The sequence below is a fragment of the Strix aluco genome, chromosome 9 (assembly GCF_031877795.1).
Source record: "Strix aluco isolate bStrAlu1 chromosome 9, bStrAlu1.hap1, whole genome shotgun sequence".
Taxonomy (NCBI): domain Eukaryota; kingdom Metazoa; phylum Chordata; class Aves; order Strigiformes; family Strigidae; genus Strix; species Strix aluco.
The window spans coordinates 19,489,616-19,499,858 of record NC_133939.1 but is presented as its reverse complement, the minus strand read 5'-3'; positions in this window follow the sequence as shown (position 1 = coordinate 19,499,858).

The window sequence follows — 10,243 nt, the reverse complement described above, 5'->3', positions numbered from 1 at the left end:
TGATTTCTCAGCTGAGCTCTTGAACCGAAACACTTTAAAGGAAGGGTGGGGGAAAAAAAAAATTAGGAAGAAAGCCCTTCTGCTAATCCGACTCATATTATCATTAAAAATAGCCCGGTGGCAAGACAGGGATGGTACTCCCGAGACACTTGAGATGGTACAGATATGCTGGAGAGACAGCTTTCCTGTAGTTAAAAAGCAATATGTAATTCCCAGTGAGTGAGTGCAGCTCAAGCTGTGTGACTCCGATTCCGGCCCTGGGCAGGGACAGGTCTCCCTGGGTGTCTGCAAGCAGCCGAAGGAGGAATGGACCTGATAATATAAACTCTGCTCCGAGATTTTGATTTTTTTTCTTTTTTTCTTTTACACCAATGAAATTAAAAGGAAGGGGGTTGTTGGGGGGGGGGGCAGATCTTTTCTGTTTGTCATTTCTCTGCAGTGTGTGATGCTTTCGCTTTAGCCGGAACGTGTGCCCAGCAGAGCCTGTAGGACGTTGGGGAGAAGTGAGAGGGCTGCCGCTTGGGGTTTTTTTTTCGGTGGAGACCCGAGGTTGAGCATGGCTTCTGTTCAAGTAGCACTTTTACGGGGGAGATTTCTCACTCTGCCTGGCCAATGCCAAGCTGGGCTTGCATCACAGTTTCCATTCTAACCCTCCTCGTTACGGGGACGTAGAGAGCAGCCACCAGCACGCCCTTCGGGCTGGGAACTGGGCGGCCTGGGCTCCTTCGTGGGGTTTTTGGCCTTTCTCCTCCAGTTTTGTACCTTCTCTTCCCCTCTCTCCCCCTCTCTCCATCACCTGGGGCCTGGCTACAGCTCCCCAGGGGCTCCTGCCACTCTCCCCCAACTCCCACTGCTTCCTTCTGTTCCCCAAAAGCAGCAGCGGTCCCCATGGTGCCTCGCTGGGGACTTTAGGGTGCCGGGGATGGGGTCATTTCCCTGGGACCCCTCTCCCCACATCGACCAGAGGGTTCAGTGCCGAGTGAGGCCTTGCCACCCTCTTCCCTTGCCTGTCCCATCTGGGTCCCAGCTCTGGGGACCAGCTTGGCAGCCAGTGGTGGTGGCTGCCAGGCAGGCAGGATGGCGATGGCCCGGTGGGACGGCCTCCCTCACCTCCGCTGGCCGACAGCAAGCAGCTTCGCTTTGGGGGGGAAGGTGGCCCCATGACGGGGAGGGTTGCCTGGGGTAGGAAGCCACCAGCAGCTCCCATGTCGGCTGCAGGACATTCCCCACCGGCCTCCACCTTGAGCTGTTGCTGTGGCACGTGGAGGGGCAGCAGCTTGGCCCCACGGGTGGGGGGTTGCAGTAACCCTGCTGTGGGGGGCCAGCCCCATGCACCCCTCTCTCAAAAACACCTCCACACACACCTTGCAGAGAACCCCTCACCCAGGCAGGGGTTTGAACCCCGATGTGCTGCCCTGCAAAGTGGTGGCGATGCCGGGACGGGGGCGATGCTGCTGGAAAACAGTCCCCTGGGAGTTAGCAGGGGTATTTCTGGGCACAGCAGAGGAGCGGGAGCGGAGGCAGCAGCAGCACTGGGCATCGCTACAGGTGCCTCATACCCCACCATGAGGTGTCCCGCTCCAGCCTCTCCATTTACCCCCACCAGCAAAGCCCCTCAGATGAAAAGCAACCCCTCTGCCTGCGTGTTGGCATGCAGGGCACAAAACGGTGTGAAATTATTTAGCCCTCTCTGAGAGCTGCAGTTTGTTGTTGAAGGCCCTCGGAGCTGGAGGTGCTGCTTGGTGGTGATGGGAGCCCCTGGGGTTGGGGTCGTCCCCCCCAGGGGACATGGATTGGGTTTTTAAGCAGCACTGAGGCTAGTGCGTATTTTTCCCAGGTGAACTGCAACTCTGGAAAGAAGTGCCTCGTCTTTTACAAAATATTACTTAAATAAACAGTGCCCCACTATAATTCTTTCTTTTGAAATTAACTCCTTCAGGCCATGAGGCTTACCCATCCCCACACAAAATAGCTGCCAGGAGTTTTAAGGGAAAAAAAAAGTGTCTGAGAGAGAAAAGTTTAGCCTGACAGAAGACAGCCCATAAATCTCTCCCCTTCCCCGTGGCAGTCGAGGATGGGTTGTGGGAGCAGGCTGCCCGTTTCAGAGCTGGGTGCCACCGTACCAATGTTACTTAAAAGGAGTTTTGTGCATATTAATGCACGTGCACTGAGGCCAGGCTGCACGCTGCATGGGGACAGCCTATTCCCTGGCTGAATTGAACTATCTTGTTTTCTAATCTAACCTACTTTTTCTTTTTCTTTTTTTTTTTTTTTTCTGTCAGAGGTTGGTGCTTTGCAGGAACCTGTTCTCAGTGCAATCTCAGAGCTTTTTGTGGGTGTCTGATTTCTGTAACACGTTTTGGTTTCCAGTATGAATGTAACGTACGAAGAATATCATGACACTGCTCTAGGTGTACGTGATCTTATCTACCTGACATTTAGGGTTTTTTTAACCGTCCAATTCACCTGATTTGCATAAAAATCACATGATTTTTCTTCTTTTCCTCCTTTTTTTCATGCATCATCATAACAAACTACTCAAGTTTACCAGGCTGTTTTCTGCCTGTCAGCATGAACACAGGCCCTGTCTCTCTCCCCCTCCTTCCTCCCCGATGGAGGTTGGGGATGTCAGAGGTAGCACTTGGAGGGGGCCTGTGATCCCAGACAGCCACTGAAATCTTTAATAAGCAAATGTGTACAGTTTAACTTCCAAGAAAACAAAGCAGCTGAACATGCATCGCATCTGGTTCTTCTTAATTTAAATAGATGAGACTTCATTTTATTGATAAGGAAACTCCTCCGGAACAGCCCCCCGGATCCCAGAAGGCTCCCCCTGCTGCAGCCGTCCTCATTACAAAACAAGGCCGCAATTAAAATAAACTCCAAGAGCTAAACAAACTGCTGCCTCTCGCTGGTCATGTGTTAGCTTTAGCCTTTAACGCAGAACAAAATGTTTTCCTGGGTATCGAAAGAGGCATGGGCTCCGGCTGGGAGGGGAAGAGGGAGCAGCAGCCGGGCGTGTGGAAATGGCAGGGAGTGGAGTACTGCGATGCTCATCGGGGCTCCTTTTTCTTGCTTGCCTTTTTTTGTTGTTTTTTTGGTGTGGGTTTTTTTTTGGTTTTTTTTTTTTTTTTTTTTTTAATTGGAGTGTTTGTGATCTGGCTCAGTCCTTACTGTGAGGGAAAGGACTGGAAGTGGAAAAACTTGAATGTCGTGGTAGAGCCTGGCTGTTCCAGCACACTCTGGGCACACCTGACTGTACCTCGCCCCTGCCCAGCCCGGCCCCAAGTCAGCCCACCGACCTCTTGTCCATCCTCAAACCCCCTGCACAATTTGTGTTGCTCCCATCATGCCTCATGCAGAGGCTTTAGGCGGCCATAGGTACCACTCAGCATCTGCCAGCATCTGGAGCTGGACGGGTATGGTAGGGGGGGTTGCATGGGGAGCCCTGGAGGACAGGACCAGAGAGGTGGAAAGATGAAGGGAGGGAGGGACGCCCAAAGGCTGTGGAGGGGTGTGAGAGCCTGAGAGCACATTGTCGCCTCCATGCCATGTGCAGACACCCCATTTGGGGTAATGAATCGCACTCGGACCAATACCCCGTGAGAAGAACTGCTCCGAAGATGAAGGGCTGTGCATCCACGCCATGCTCAGATAAAACCCCAGGATAATATTCCTGTGAAATTGCCCAAATAACTGGCATATCTGCTTGGCTCTCACTGCCAGGAGACAGTGCAGGCTTGCCTGTCAAAAATTACTTTCCTCCCACATGGGCAAAGAAGTGAGATATCTATCTAATCTCCCAAACACTGACTATGAGTAAATATCAGTTACCAGGAGGTGTGTAAGGATTGTCCCTGTCCCACTGAGCACCAACAGCCCCCTGCCATCTCTGCCCCATCTTTGATTTAAAAGGGAAACTTCACCCAGAGGTCTTATAGCCACAGATAATTGCCTCCTATCCCTCCCCAGTCCCAATCAATTTTTAACCAGTTATGGACCAAAGCCTGGCAGTGCCTTGATGGGGCTGTGCCGGGTGAGGAGCCTCCTGGTAGGGCACATGGTGGGGGAGCCTTTGCCTGGCCAGCACCCCCAGCCCACTCCCTTGCTTGTCCCCAAATCTTGTCATTCTGGCACCCACAAAAATATGAAGCGTGTAACCTGTGGAAGCTGAAAATCCTCAGCCCGTGGCTGAGCAACACCACTGACCTCTTTCCTTTCCAGCAGATCTGTCAACTTTCAGCTGTCAAGATTAAAAAAACCTCACTAACCCCTACAGATACTTTCCTGATAAGGAGTTATGCTGAGGTAGTTCAAACCTAATGTAAAAGTGTTTGCTTTGTTGGGGAAAAAAAATGGAAAGAATAAAGGCAGTGCTTGCTTTGGATGGTTAATAGTATTATTTATTACTGTTATGCTTATGCCTCTGACAATCTTGCAGATCCCTGATATTAAAAAACAGAAAAGAACCTAAGAAGAAGGATGGTGCCTTAAAGTTTTATGGGCACAAGCACATTGAAATTAAAAGAGGGATTTGCATCGATCCTGAACATTTTGAAACAGGCCTCTAAAGTTCAGGCTAAACCAGCCTGCTTTTTTTTTTCTTTTTAATAACTCCTCGGACGTCTCAACCAGTAGAGTGCTACGTGAATTTCAATTTCTCTCTTCAAATAAAACATCGATGTAATTTTTATGTTCTTTGAAATGATCTGTACAATTTTGTTCACTGAAACACTTTGATTTAGACTTAAAGGATTTAGCGACTGGATGGGAGAGTATCTGGAAGTAATGGTGAAAATGGTAATTATTTGTTTTACTCTCTTCTGAAATTCTTTTATTTCTCTGTACTATCTCTAAAAGCATGGCTGGCAATAACAAGCTGCCTCTGAAAAGAATTCAATTAAATATATTGCCAACAGAATATTTTATAATTTTTTATACCAGTAGTTAGAGTGTTAAATAATATATTAGTAGATTTATAGACTACATTTAGGTATGACTATGAATAGCTACAGTAAAAAGCCAGAATATTCACGTAAAAAGGGAGGGGGGAAGTTTGGTTTTTGGGTTTTAAGATTTTTTCTCCTCGTCCTTCTTATTTGAGTTTCAGTTTTAGTACTTAAAAAGAATTAGATTTTCTCATCTTTTTCTGTTATTCTGAAATGACAAGAATAAGTCAGCTATTTTTTGAGACAAAAATTCCCGTGGGATTTTTCCTTGTTTTAAATAATTAAATATTAAAGGAGTAAGAAAGAAGCAGGCAGATTCTACGATACGGACATGAATCGAATGGGATATTTATTTGCATAGGGACATGGCAAATAGGGAAGGATTGATCCCGAAGCTGTATGAAATTGCCAGTCACTCCATTACAGTGTTACAAATAGATCATTACCCATAAGAACATAACTCTTAATGTCCTAAAAATAATTTAACTCTAGGATTATATTTATTTAATCTGGTAAATGACAAATATATTTTTAATTCCTATAAAGCAGAAATAAAACATCTCCCAGGAGCTGGAAACTAAACCCAAATGCCCCCCCCCCCCCCCTCCTATTTTTTTATGGACATTTATTTCCTTTTTATTTTTTTTCTTCTTTTCTTTTTTCCTCATGAAGTCTCATCGGCTCTTCTGAATTTTGCAATTTAATTCTCCTTCCTTCTCCCTCAAGAAAAACACTTTCCATCAGAAAACATGATACTTTTTTCTGCCGAGCCTCCCAGCAAATTGCCTAGCTCTCTCCAGACAAGTTTCTAGGATCAACAAGTTAACCTTCAGAAAGATTACAAAGGTACAAGTGGGCTGCTTAAGAGGTGAATCATTAAACATAAGGTGAAGTAGTCGACTGCAGAAGGTTTCAATTAAAGTGACAGTTCAGGCAGCCTTCGCCTGCCCGGGAAAGGTATGCTTTTATTGTCAGTGCCGCGTTGGGAGCTGCATCCATCCCGGGCAGGGAGGGTTGGTTCCCCCCGTCCACATTCTGCATTGCCAGGGCTGCTGCTGCTGCTGCGGTCCTCACTCCTGCAAACAACTCCACCGGTTTCAGTGTGATAAATTCAACTGTGACAGCATTAAATATGGGAAAGGGGCCAGATCTCCTTTCTGTCCCACCCAGGCTGGAATGAAGGAGCCCGTCTCGGACCTGCCTTCCCAGAGGCTTCACCCAATGCTCTTCATTACCCCAGCCTAAGGGAGAGCAGGATCAGGCCCACAACCTTCCCCATTACTTCCCCAAATCCTACTTGCTTCTACTTATTATTATTTTTTAAAGTAGTTTTGTTTAAATATGACAGCATATTTAATAAGCAGCCCCGGGGTGGAGAGAGGAATGCGAGATCCTTGCCTAGTCGTGGAAATCCTGCATGCCTGCTGCCTCATTCGTCCCTGCATCCCTGCAGCTGCTTGGAGTGGGGCTGGAACACTGGCACCTCTGGCCCCCTTACCGAATTTCCCGCAGGTGCCCAGGGACTGTCTGCCCCACCGCAGAGCCTATATCTATATGCAGAGGGCAACACATTGACAGCCAGTCCATAGGCAGCTGCTGCTGCTCTGTCTGCCCTGCACGGAGGTCCCGCGTGCTTGGAAGGGGTACGTGCAACTCTGGGCTTGTTTTTCCTGGCTTCGGGGAGTACAGGCATCACGGTGGTGAGGCAGGAGGTAGAGAAGGGTCAGGTCAGCTGTTCCCCTGACCTGGAGCAATGTTGTGACATTTTCTGGCACTTTCCTGATTTAAACTTTAAATATTTCTGGGGTTTATATTTCGCTCTGGCATGTTCCCGTACAGCAGCCCCAAGTGTGGATGAGATCCTCTCCACAAGGATGCTCCAGCGACTGGGTTAATTCCCTCCTGCTAATTCCTTACATAATCATGTGGGCTCAGATCCTCAAAAGTATTTGTGTGCCTGCCTCCCTTGGAAATCAGGGAGTTTAATTGTCTGCTAAAATTATTGTGTTTTGTTTTGAAAGCAGAGTAGGAAATAACAAACTTGGGTTTTATGAGATTTGTTTGCCTCTCTGTGGTCACAGAGCATTTTATCTACCTTTGCAAATAAATTCACTGTTAAAGAGTGTAGTGCCCAGATTACAGATGGATTTTAAGACTGTGACCAGTGGGAACTGGGTGCCAACATAGGTTAGGGGTGCTGGGTCTCGGCCTGTTGGTGCTTCTGGTCCCAGTTGGTAAAATGAGTATAGGACAGTGGCATGGTCTCACAAAGGTACTGGAGGGAAGAATCCATTAAAGACTGTGAGATGCTGAGATAGTAGGATAATAGAGATCACGTCAGTGAGAGATGCCATCTATTACAGATAACTATTGCACAGCTGACTGCATCTCCCTCTCTGGAAATGGCTCCTTTCTTAGTTTCATTTTTGGCTACATGACCCAAAAGAATTCTTCTCACTCCTTGGCATTTGTCCCCTTCAGATACTTCACACAATACAGAGGAAGGAGGAATCAAAATACCATGACATTGAAGTTTATTGCCGATTCTGCTCACGTCGGTTGAAATCAGTCACTAAAACCTCAGCCTGCAGGACCCTGTGCTCTGTATTTTTCTTGTCTAGGTAATTGCGATGGCAGCAGGGGGAGGTAAGTAGAAGGGAAAAGGACTGATTTTATTAGGTGTTAGAAGAGCTTATTAGAAAACAGAGGGAAAAAAGCAATAAAATTATTAAGATGGGAATTAAAACAAGTGATGAAATCCAGTCCCTGCTGACTGCAAGGGGACACTTCTCTCCTCATGCAGCCTTTCTCAGTTTGGAAGATGCTCAGGCATTGATAAACATTTTACAAGAGTCTGACTCCACAGCAGCAAGCGGTGGTGAATACCAGTAGAAAAAATACTCTGGAGCCGGGATCAGCCCGACAGTTTCAGAGGCAGCGTTTAACCTGCTGTCTTGCAGCCTGTGGGCCCTGTTTGGGTTTGTTGTCAGCAAGCAATTTGGATCTACAGTATACCTGGCTTATATTTAGGACAATTAAATTAATTGCTGGAACAGACAACCCTTTTTAGGCCCAAGGCACTTTTTGCCCCCCTTCTCAATACTGTAGGGCTGACGTAGTGATTCTGGGGCTTTGGTTTGGCATTCAGAGCATGTGTGTATTTTGCGTAAGAAACAGCAGCAGGGATGGATGCTGCTAGACAAATATTTGGTTAATTTTTGTAATTATTAGTAATAACAAAACTCTGCTCTCTCAAGCACCTTTCATCTCCAGGCATTTTCAAAACACAAGTAAAGCCAAGCCATGCAGCTCCGCTCTAGGGGCTGTAATTAGCTTTAGCTCCATGTTGTAATGTGGAAAGTGAGGTGGAGGGAGGCAGGAGGATCAGAGGTGCAGCAGATCTGGGGAGCGGTGCCCTGAGCAGCAGCCAGCAAGGCCTGCCTGAAGCAAAGCTCCAGCCATCACCAGGCTCTTAGTGGACCCGTCCTGCAAGGCAAGATCATCTCACCATGCTGTGCTGATATTCGAGCCAGCTCCTTAGTCAGGAGCCTGAACTTTGTCTCCTTGGAGGTTCAGGTGCACTCTGGCCAGGAGGGTATCCCTTGGCCACCAGCTTATGTCATCTTCCATCAGTGTCAGAAGTGATGGGGCAAGACAGTTTCATGTGGTTCCCCTTCCCAGCCCTCCTGCTGCCTAGGCTCCACATGCCAGAATCCCACAAGATGAGGATTGTCCCTCAGTGACCAAGAACAGGGAGACTTGGTGGGCTTTGGAGGCTGGTCCCTACAGCTGTGGGCCACCACATCTTCTTTGGCAGCTACAGACTTGCACATTGCCTTTTTGCCTCTGGCTGCCTGTTGTAGGACCTCTTCCCCTCATGGTTAGGGTGCTTCTCCCAATTTCCACCCTATGTTTGTTCACAGATTGTTGGTTCCCCACCATGCTTAGGTCAACTCTGTACCAGCTTTACCTTTCTGATTCTGTATGCTCTAGGTCTCTTGGACATCTGTGTGCAGGCTGTGTTTGTCTTGCTTCAAAATGGGTAGAAAATTCAAGAATTTGGTATTATGCCTTAGGAAATTCATCATCTCATTCCAAAGTGATTTAATAGATCTCTGCCTGTTTCTGACTGACTGATCCCTGTCCCTCTTTTTGGCTCTGAACCGGGGTAGCAGAAAACACCATGTGTCCTGCAACCTGGCCACCAACCAAGCAGCCTCCCCCGTGCCCTTATAACCACCTCCTTATACAGTTAATACATGGGGCTTTTGTTCATGACCCTGTTGGATATAGTTGTGGCGGCTGAAGAGGTTGCCATTCCACACTGTGACTCATGGATGTATGTGGAGGACACAGGTTTCTCAGGGGTGAACTCTCTGAGATTTCAGGACATGAATAAGGTGATTTGCATGGGCTTTTCCAGTCTGCACCTTCCTTTAGTAAGCTCATGCCATGTTAGCCAGGATCTAGGCCTAAAACTAAGGTGGGCAGGTATGTTCTAGATATACTTTTGAAAAAAAAAAAAGGAAAAGGAAAAAAAGACTTAATCTATCATTCTATTCTATTCTATTCTATTCTATTCTATTCTATTCTATTCTATTCTATTCTATTCTATTCTATTCTATTCTATTCTATTCTATTCCCTTCTGATGCATCACAAATGTGTGTTCCCAGCAAGTTTCCCTGTTTAGGCTCTAGGTACCAGCACAGAGATCTTGACTGTAATGCTGAAATTAGTTGAGCCCAGCAGATTGTCAGAGCTTTGACCCAACACAAGGATTCAATCACCTAAGTGTATTTCAGATCCCAATTGACCCAGTACTTCTCTCTTTTATTATCCGTGCACAACCTCTCCTGCTGTGCCAAGATTTCTGTGTTCTTCATTTCTCTTCCGTCTCTGATGCCACAAAGTCAAGTGAATGTCTTCAAGGAAATCTCAGTAATAAAACCTATTTCCTCCTCCCTGCTGCAAAGAGAAAGCAGAGTAATAATTTCTTTATCCATCAGGGACCGGTTAATGCCTCGCTCCTCATCATCACCAAATGCAACTAATAAAGGAGTAAAGGAGATTTGGCAGTTTAATGCAGCAGCTAATTTTGTGCCTGCTGCCCTGCCAGAAAGTATTTTCACTTTTGGGTGATGCCAGAATAGCAGAGCTGATTAATTAGCCTTCTCTTGAGCAGGAAGAGCTCAGCTAAGACGCCTGCAGCCCCCAGACATCCCAGGCATTGGCCAACCTTGTAGTAGCTGACGTTCCCGGTATCTCAAGAGTTCATCGGTCTGTCTGTCTGGGT